The sequence below is a fragment of the Oryctolagus cuniculus genome, chromosome X (assembly GCF_051225735.1).
Source record: "Oryctolagus cuniculus isolate XC-2025 breed Fujian yellow rabbit chromosome X, ASM5122573v1, whole genome shotgun sequence".
NCBI classification, from domain to species: Eukaryota; Metazoa; Chordata; class Mammalia; order Lagomorpha; family Leporidae; genus Oryctolagus; species Oryctolagus cuniculus.
Genome location: NC_142888.1, coordinates 60,776,867 through 60,787,412, shown reverse-complemented (window position 1 = coordinate 60,787,412; position 10,546 = coordinate 60,776,867). Strand labels below are relative to the sequence as shown.

Genomic DNA, 10,546 nt, shown 5'->3' with positions numbered 1-10,546 from the left:
GAGTTATACAGAGAGAGAAGGAGAGGCAGAGAAACAGAGAGAGAGAGGTCTTCCATCTGCTGGTTTAACTCCCCAGTTGGCCACAAAGGCTGGAGCTGCGCCCACACAAAGCCAGGAGCCAGGAGCTTCTTCTGGGTCTCCCACGTGGGTACAGAGGCCCAAGGACTTGGGCCATCTTCTACTGCTTTCCCAGGCCACAGCAGAGAGTTGGATTGGAAGTGGAGCAGGCAGAATTTGAACCAGTGCCCATATGGAATGCTGGCACTGCAGGCGGGGACTTTACCCACTACACCACAGCGCCGGCCCCACCCCTTATTTTTTAATTTTATTTTTCCACAATCTTTTTTTTAAAGATTTTTTATTTATTTATTTTACAGAGTTACAGACAGTGAGAGAGAGAGAGACAGAGAGAAAGGTCTTCCTTCCATTGGTTCACCCTCCCAAATGGCCACTACAGCCAGTGCTATGCCGATCCAAAGACAGGAGCCAGGTGCTTCTCCTGGTCTCCCATGTGGGTGCAGGGCCCAAGCACTTGGGCCATCCTCCACTGCCTTCCTGGGCCACAGCAGAGAGTTGGACTGGAAGAGGAGCAACCAGAACTAGAACCTGGTGCCCATATGTGATGCCGGCGCCTAAGGTGGAGGATTAACCTAGTGCACCACGGCGCCAGCCCCTCCACAACCTTTTGGAAGTACCCTCATATGTTCATCTAACTAAAGCAACAAAAGATTTTGGTGTATTTAAAGAATTGAAAGAGGTCTGTGGTAAACTGGCTTATTAATCCTGTGTCTTCCTTTCTCTGTAATGGAAGTATACATTTATAGCATTGGACATGTAGCGTTACAGTGTTTTCCCCTTGTGGGTGGAGAATACTTTCTTAGCTCATTAGTGTTGGGTTTAGCTAAATGACTTGCACTGCCAATAAAATATTAGTGTGGTTGCAAAAAAAAAATGATCTAAATGAAAGATCTCTGTGAGTGAGATTCCAGTGGAAAGAACGGGCCATCAAAGAAGGAGGTGCCTTTCTCTGAAGGGAGGAGAGAACTTCCACTTTGACTAAGGCCTTGTCTAAATAAGGTTGGAGTTTGTGAACTCAAGAGGCTTCCATGGCCTTGGCAGCTCATGACAAGAGCCTCAGGTGATTACTGGCATCATAAATAAGAGTGTCAATTGTCAAATCAACAACAGGAGTCACTGTGCACTTACTCCTCATGTAGGATCTCTGTCCTTAATGTGTTGTACTATGAGAATTAACGGTAAAACTGTCTTCAAACAGTACTTTATACTTTATGTGTTTGTGTGGATGCAGACTATTGAAATCTTTACTTAATATATGCTAAGTTGATCTTCTGTATATAAAGATAATTAAAAATGAATCTTAATGAACAATGGGATGGGAGAGGGAGTAGGAGATGGGATTGTTTGCGGGTGGGAGAGTGGTTATGAGGGGAAAACCGCTATAATCCAAAAGTTGTACTTTTGAAATTTATATTTATTAAATAAAAGTTTAAAAAAGATATTAGTGTGGAGGTTACAGGAAAAAATCCTTAAATATACTCATACCATTTCGTAGGGTTTTTTACGTTGTTTTCTTTGTCGTGTCTAGAACATGTCTGGGATAGTTGTTGATACAACAAAAATAGAATACATATCTTGCAGACCTGAATTCAATCCAAAACCTGTATCCAATCCCATCTGTCCCACAGCCTTAAACAGGGATTTCAAGTCTGAAGAAGAGCCACCCAATTGCACTTAGCAGGATCAAACAACAGAAGTATGATTCTGAAAATCATATTTGCTGTTGCAAGCCACTGTATTTTGGTGGTTTGGTATTACTTTAGAAATAGCTGCCAAATAAAATCAACATGGGTTTGTTATTGGAAATAGCACAAGTGGTAGAATTTAAATAAACTAGTGAATTTCAGTTTTGATTCCATAATGTGCATATTTTTGCCTGTATACATTGAATTTCACCAATTAGTCATTAGTTCCCCTGTAGGACAGGACCTATTTCTTACTCTTGTATGTTGGAATTAGATCTTAACTAACAATCAAGAGAACTGATTTTTAGCAGTTTTTCTGTGGACTAAATGACCTTATTACCTGAAGCAAGTAACTGAATCACTCTGAGCTTATTTGATCTTTCTTCATATTGGTTTCATTTCCTCTTTAAAAAAAATATTTTTAGATATAAAATTTTTCCTTCAAATAAAACCTTGCTTGAATATTTAATGTTGAATAGATAAAAGAGTGGTGCTCTGATTGAAGCAGAAGTGGAGGCTAGCTCCAACAGAGAGAGAGTTTTCAGGAATGACATTCATGTTTTCTAATCCATAAGCACAAATAGACACAGAAAGATGAAAAAAGGTGGACTAACGTGTTCCCTATGTATTTGCTATATTCTGGGTCTTAAATACCCACTACCAGTGTTCCTAGGTATTTGCTATATTCTGGATCTTAAATACCCACTACCAGTGTAACAAGACAGACTTTCCAGGAAAGCTATGTCAAAAGCAGGGTAATCATGGTACTAATGGTAAAATTATAATATTAAATTGAACCACATGCTGATCTTTCCCCTTTGCCCTACAAAAACAGAAATTTCACGTGGTTCAAACTAATATTAGATATGATTAACAAGGTAGGATAATATGATGATGCAACAAAGATGTTTTCTTTCTGGATAAATCTTTGTGAGTAATGGCATAGGTGAACTCTAAGTCATTTGCATCAATGTATGGCTTTACATTAGGAATATAGAGGAACAGAGTCATGACTAATAGTTTGAGACGAATATTTCAGAATATCAGAATCTGTGAGTTTGCGTAAAAGGGTAGGCCCTGGAATAATTGGTATGGAATTTTTGGCTTAAACAACAGATTTTGAACAAATTATGATGATTCAAGTGAATTTTGTTGTTCAGAAAAGATAAAATTTTTCTAGATTGGGGGTAGACAAGAAATATATATGGAAAGAATTCACTGTATTATTAGTAAGTATCTTTGCAATACCCTCCCTCTCTCCTGGCAAGTACTTCACAGAGGAGCATTAGAAACTACCAATAGGTATAATTCCAAAGTGTAGGAAATCTGTCTTATTTTTGGGTAAAGCCTGTGAGAGTTCTCAAGCCTTGTACAATCTCATGGTGCACAGCAGAGTATGAAATAAGTAGGGCCAGCATTGTGGCGTAGAAAGCTAAGCCTCTAGCTGCAGTGTTGGCATCCCATATTGTGTCTCAGCTACTCCACTTCTGATCCAGCTCCCTGCTAATGTGCCTGGGAAAGCAACAGAAGATGGCCCAAGTGCTTGGGCCTCTGCACTTACGTGGCAGACCTGATTGAAGCTCCTGGCTTCTGGCTTCAGCCTGATCCAGCCCCAGCTATTGTGGTCATTTGGGAAGTGAACCAGAGTATGCAAGATTATCTCTCTCTCTCTCTCTCTCTTTCTGTCTCTCTCTATCTCTATCTCTCTGTATCTCTGCTTTTCAAATAGATAAATAAATTCTTTAAAAAATATTACAAAATAAGCTGAGTAGAAATGTCTTTGGGGTTTTGTTTAGGATGATGTAGTTGGAGGAAAAATCCTGGTATTTTTCTTGAGTCTACAAAATGAAGATCTAAAACATTTCATGTTTCCTTCAGGGGGGGCGGGTAGTGGAATCATTTCAACCAGGAGGAAGGAAGAGAAAATGGTTGCAGATATACTCAAATATTTTACAGAGATATAAAGAAAGTTTGAGTTCCTAGTTCTCTTTGCCTTGAAAAATTTGTGACTATATACATTTACTCCCTGTATTCCACTCATTGTCACCACAGATATCTTAATATATTATTTGACATCTCAGAATTTTCATGGATTCTAACATTAAATTTTTTTCACATATTTCCACGTCCAAAATATACATATAGCTTACATCAAACACATTTTACAATTGATATTTTCCAAGTGACAATTGTAGTAGTCATCATCTGAGCTTGTGCATACCATCAAAACCATCACGTACAACGTTAATGACAAGGACTGAAGACCATAGCGGACTGCTTAGTTTTACCTCTAGGAAACACATGATTTCAGGGATGCAGTAGAAGTGGTGTATTGGATGTACTTTGCAAGCTCCCTAAAGAAAGAATCAATGTGGTCTAACTTTACATAATTTCAAATCTGGCATAGGAGCCCAGCATTAATACCTAAAGTTATTTTATAAATTCCTCTAAGAAATGCTGCATTAACAATACTGTTGCTGGCAAGAAGAGCATCATACAAAAATCAATATATATTGTGATGACTCTGAGGTGGAGTGTGAATAAGAAGAGTGGTGCTGTAAAATAGAAAACAGTTCTAGAATTGCTATAACTAACTTATTTTGCTTGTATCTTGCTTTTCTGAATATGTGTAAGAATGATATATGACAAAAAGCTAATTGAGTCTAAAAGTCTTTCTAAAATGATTATTATTTTCAGAGTCATAAGATAGCATTGCATTAGTTTATTTTTCAGCACTTTTTTCTTTATCTACAGCTACAGAAATGGCATATCTAAACAGTATTTGGTGTTTTAAATTTGATAAAATATGGCAGATGTAACTCTCAGAAAAAGATTATAAATTTATGTAAAAATTTTGAAATGCCTGATTTACTCTAAATTAACTAAGAGTCTGCCATCGGGTGTTTTGCAAACTTGAATTGTAGTCTGGAAATTAAACACTATCACATTAGTTGATTAGTCGGCCAGTTGTTTTACTTGTTTCACATTAGCTAGCATTTGGTGTCCAAACAATTGATTCTCTGTCTACCACCAAATTGGTATTCAACAGTTCAATTCAATTCTGTTACTAAGTGGAGTTAGTGTCAGATTCTACAAGTAATAAGAGTTTGATCCCACAAGATTGCCCTTACTTAAGACACTAGTGACAAGTCCCAGGTGCCACCCATATTTCTGACCTACTGGATATATATTTGAGTATTTCTGAAACTCCTCTCAGGTTTGAGAATCCCCTACAATGACTTCTAGAACTCAACTAAGTGCTGTCCTTTTTCTTTTTATGTTATGTAAAGATTTGTTTTTTTTTCTACTAGAGGACGAAGGTAGATAAAGTGAACTGCTTTCCAATTTGCTCTTCACTGTATACAAACATACCCACATGCATACATACACGTACGTATACCCAAAATACCCCAACAACAACAACAAAAAGTGAAAAAGAAAAACAAGAATCAAAACCCAAAACACCCTCAAACTGCACCAGTACTTCATAGTTTGAGCAAAAGAATAGATCATGGAAGGAAGTGCAAAATGTAAAATCAAACGACTGAACAATGCTGAACAAACAGCATTATTAATATATAAAGTATTTATATACCGAACTAGTAACAAGGTGATGTTCTCTGTGTCTATAAAACTTCGGAACCACACACCTGATTTATTAAATCTAGTCCATGCTAGCTTGCAAAAACCAAACAAGAAATTAGTTAACTTCATTCTTTGATGCTTCATCAAGATTTTCAACAAAATCTGGAACATCATCATCTTCCTCATCAATGTCTTCTGGTTTTGGTGCTTTGCTGTCCAATACTTGCCCGGGGAACTGTTCAGCTAACTTCTTAAGGCTTTTTAAGCTGTCAGCACCAAGCTGACATACTATTCCAGGAGGCATTTCTGTGATTGAAGTGGCTTCTGGATGACCAGTAATTGCAGTGGTGTTAGCTGAGAGGGAATCTTGGCCTTTGGGATTATTGAAATGAATAACTGTCCCATCATCTTTAATCTTGTTCACCTTGGTGGTAACATGCTGATTGTATAAAAAGTTGGGAGAGTTAATTCTTGGCTACTTTAGAAGCATTGCATGATCCAAGCAAAAACTGCCCTTGTCACAATCAAGCAAGATACTAAGTGTTCTCCATGGTCAGTGGGAAGTGGGCTTTTCTTCCTCAGAGATGGTGATCACCACTGACAGCACCAGAAGGGAGGGGGAAGAAATGGGCTTCTAAATTTCAGGCAAGACCCCCTTCAATACCAGCTGTATGAGTCACAGCCAGTTGTTTTGAGAGATCTCTGAAGCTTTTTGTCATCAGCTGTAGCTGTTCTATGTACTACTTTCTTCATTCTGTGACTGCTTCTTCCAGATCTCCCACGTGGGTGCAGGGGCCCAAGCACTTGAGCCATCTTCACTGCTTTGCCAGGTGCATTAGCAGAGAGCTGGATCAGAAGAGGAGCAGTCAGGACTCAAACCAGTGCCCACATGACATGCCGGTGCTGCAGGCCAGGGCTTTAACCTGCTGTGCCACAGCGCCAGCCCCAATCACAATTTTATTACATTGTCATGATGTATGTTTGGTGATTGAGTTCAATCTCTAGCCCTTTTTTCTACCTAAGGTCAGTGAACGGGCCTGAAAGTTCCAGCCCTCAAGTCATGTGGTTGGTTTCTCTGGCAACCAGTCTCCAGCCTGAAACCACCTAATGGTGTAAACTTAGCGTAGAAAGATGGTTTTTTTCTGTTTGTTTGTTTTAATTAATTTCAAAAGATATATCTATGATTCAGGAAATCCCAAGACCTTCAGGAGCTCTGTGTCAAGAACTGGGACAAAAAACAAATATGCATGTCAGATATTCAAAATGTTCATGGAAATGCATATTCTGAAAAAACAATGCATAGATTTCAAGGTCTTTTTGGTACCAAAATAAACTTATCTTTTAAAAGAAGGATTCATTCATTTGAAAGTCAGGGGAGAGAGAGAGAGAAGAAGAAGAGAGAGAGAGATCTTGTGTCCACTGGTTCACTCCACAAAGACTGCAATGGCCTGGGCTAGACCAGGCTGAAACCAGGAGTCTGGAACTCCATCTGGGTCTCCCACATGGGTGGCAGGGGCACAAGCATTTGAGCCATCTTCCACTGTTTTCCCATTTGTCAAGAGCTGGGTCAGTTGGGACTTGAACCAGAGTTCATATGGGACGCCGGCATTGCAGATAACAAGTTAATACACTGTAACACAATGCCAGCCCCTAAACTTATCTTTCAATTCCATTTTCTCACAAACTTGAAAGGCACTGATATATTGAAATATATATATGTATATACAGATATAGATACATATAGGTAATACATTACATATGTGTATCACCTCACAGCTAGTATCACCTTGGGAAAAAGAGAGGGAAAGAACAAGAAAAATTCTAGAATATTAGGTACCTCTTGAAGAGGATACCTCAGTAAGTCTCATGGTGGAGGAAACCAAAAGTCACTAGATAGTCAGCGGTCATGTTACCTACAAGGAAGCATCAAAAAAGCAGAGGCTACAGAATGGAAGAGTCTTCTGAAAACAAAACTTATCAATTTTAATTTATTTTTTATTTTTCCTAACACTCATAGTAGCTGTTCATTTTATTTATTTTTTTATTTTTTATTTTTGGATGTAGAGGATTTTTTTGACAGGCAGAGTTAGACAGAGAGAGAGAGAGACAGAGAGAAAGGTCTTCCTTCCGTTGGTTCAGCCCCCAAATGGCTGCTACGGCCGGTGCGCTGAGCCGATCCAAAGCCAGGAGCCAGGTGCTTCCTCCTGGTCTCCCATGGGGTGCAGGGCCCAAGCACTTGGGCCATCCTCCACTGCACTCCCGGGCCACAGCAGAGAGCTGGACTGGAAGAGGAGCAACCGGGACAGAATCTGGCGCCCCAACCGGGGGTTCTGGTGCCGCAGGCAGAGGATTAGCCTAGTGAGCCGTGGCACCGGCCAAAATAGCCTTTTATAAAATGTTTTACATAAGCCTTATGGTAACTGCAAGACAACAACATGTAACAGTTGAATAAAATATAAAAAGAGAGGAATCACAGCAACATACCATGGAAAGTCATCAAACCACAAAAGAAAACACCGAGAGAGGGAAAAGGAAACAAAGCATCTAGAAAATGATCAAAAAAACAAATTACAAAATGCCACAACTACGTCCTCATCTATTAATAGTTATTTAGAATGTGAATGTATTTAATTGTCCAATCAAAAGAGATAAAGGGGTGGGCATTTAGCCTGGCAATTGAGATGCTTATGTTCCACAGCAGAGTATCTGGATTTGATTCTCTGCTTGGGCTCCTGACTCCAGTTTCCTGCTAATGTTAATGCCAGGAAGGCAACAGTGATGGCTCAAGTAATTGGGTTTCTGCCACCCACATAGGAGACCTGGATTGAGTTCCTGGCCCATGGCTTGGACTCAACCCAGCAGTGGTCATTGTGGGCATTTGAAATTAAAGCAATGAGGGGCCAGCGCTGTGGTGCAGCAGCTTATTACCCTAGCCTGAAGCACCAGCTTCAGGGTGCCAGTTCGAGACCTGGCTGCTCCATTTTCCGATCCAGCTCTCTGCTATGGCCTGAGAAAGCAGTAGAAGATGGTCCAAGTCCTTGGGCCCCTGCACCCACGCAGGAGACCCAGAAGAAGCTCCTGGCTCCTGGTTTCGGATCGGTGCAGCTCCGGCCGTTGCGGCCAATTAGGGAGTGAACCATCGGATGGAAGACCTCCTCTCTCTCTCTCTCTCTCTCTCTCTGCCTCTTCTCTCTGTGTAACTCTGACTTTCAAATAAATAAATAAATCTTTTAAAAAAAGAAATTAAAGCAATGGATAGAATCTCCCTTCTATGTCTGTCTATCTACCTCTGTCTCTCTCTGTGTGTATATGTGTTTTTCTGCCTCTCAAATAAGATAAATATTTTTAAAAAGATATAAAGTGACTGAATGGATAAATTAAAAATAAAACCCAACTATGCTACCTAAGAAAGACTCACTTCCCTTGAAAGGATACCAGTATTTGAAAGTAAAGGAGTGGAAAATATAATTCATAAAAATTAAAATAGAGAACAGAAGCAGCCATACTTACATATGTAAGTCAAAAACTGTAAAAAGAAACAAATATGGTCATATTATGATGATAAAGTGATCATTTCATCAAAAGGGTAGGTAACTATAAATATGTATGCATTCAACATCTAAAAATATATAAATATATATGCAAGAAACACCTAAATACATAAAATAAATACTAAATGATAGAAAGGAATAGACAGACTGCAATACAAAATAGTAGGAGAATTCAGTACCTCAGTTCAACAGGAATAGATCAATCAACCAGAAAATCAATAAGGACATAGTAGATTGAATCACGTTAGAGAAAACAGAACTAATAGACCAAACACATACAGAGCATTCCATCCAACAGGGACAGAACACATATTCTTATCAAGCACACAGGAACATTTCCCAGAATAGATCAAATAGGAGATCACAGAACAGATCTTAAGTTTAAGAGGATTGAAATTATATCGTGTATTTTTTAAACAGCAGTGTCTTTTAATTTTTAAAACAGCTGCAATTGAGAAGCAGAGAGACAGAGGGAGCCCCCAAATGGAGTCAAAGCCAGAAGCTTGGAACCCAATCTACGTATCTCACATGGGCGGCAGGAGCCCAGTACTTGAGCCATCTCTGCTACCTCCCAGCATTTGCATCAGCAGGGAACTGGAGTCAGGAGATGGAATTTTGTGTATAACTTAAGTATTTCAACATGTTGGCATCTTCCCCAGAATCTTCACTGCTAACTAAACACCTGAACCTCAAGTATTTTTTTCTGGTCACAGTGGTATGGGAGATATCTTCAAAATTTTACAAATGTATAGAAATTAAGCAGCAGATTCATGAACAACGAATGGATCAAAAAAATTAAATAATCAAGAGAAATCAAAAACCATATTGAGACAAAATGAAAGCAAAATAGAATATATTGAAACTTAATTATATATACCAAAAACATTTCTAAAATGGAAGTTCATTACAAGAAACACCTATTTTAAGAGAAAGAAAGATCTCAAATAAATAACGTTACACCTCAAGGAACCTGAAAAAGCAGAAAAATAAGCTAAAGTTAGCATAAGGAAGGAAATAGCAATAATAACAGAAATAAATGAAATAGAACTGGATACATAAGAAAAAATCAATGAAAATTAAGATTTGGTTTCATAAAATATTTGGTTTCATGAAACTATAAAAATTAAAATCCATTTGTCTAGATTAAGAAAAGAGAGAGGACTCAAATAAATGAAATTAGAAACATTATAAACTGACCCCAAAGAAATAACCAGGATCATAAGAGACTACACTATAACCAATTATATGCTATCATATTGGGTAGTCCACAGGAAATAGGTAAATTCCTGGAAACATATGACTTAACATGACTGAACCATGAAGACATAGAAAATCTGAACAGACCAAGAATGAAGAAGGGTATTGAAAAAGTAATCAAAAGTCTAACGAAGAAAAAGCCCAGGACCAGATGGCTTAACTGGTGAATTCTATCAACCATTTAAAGAATTAATACTAATCCTTTTCAAACTCTTCCAAAAAGTTGAAATAGAGTGAATACTTCCAAAGTGAATTTATGAGGCCAGCAATGTCCTAAATACCAAAGCCAGAAAAGGATACTACAAGAAAACATAATTACAGACCAAAGTCATGATGAACGTAGAAGCAAAAATTATAAACAAAACACCAAATAACTGCATTTAACAACAT

At 38.4% G+C, this 10,546-nt stretch overlaps 1 pseudogene; it reads right to left on the bottom strand.

The window, feature by feature from the left end:
* Window positions 1–5,463: 5,463 nt before the first annotated feature.
* LOC100356327 (transcription factor BTF3 homolog 4 pseudogene) overlaps window positions 5,464–10,546 on the bottom strand; it is a 30,365-nt pseudogene continuing 25,282 nt past the window's right edge.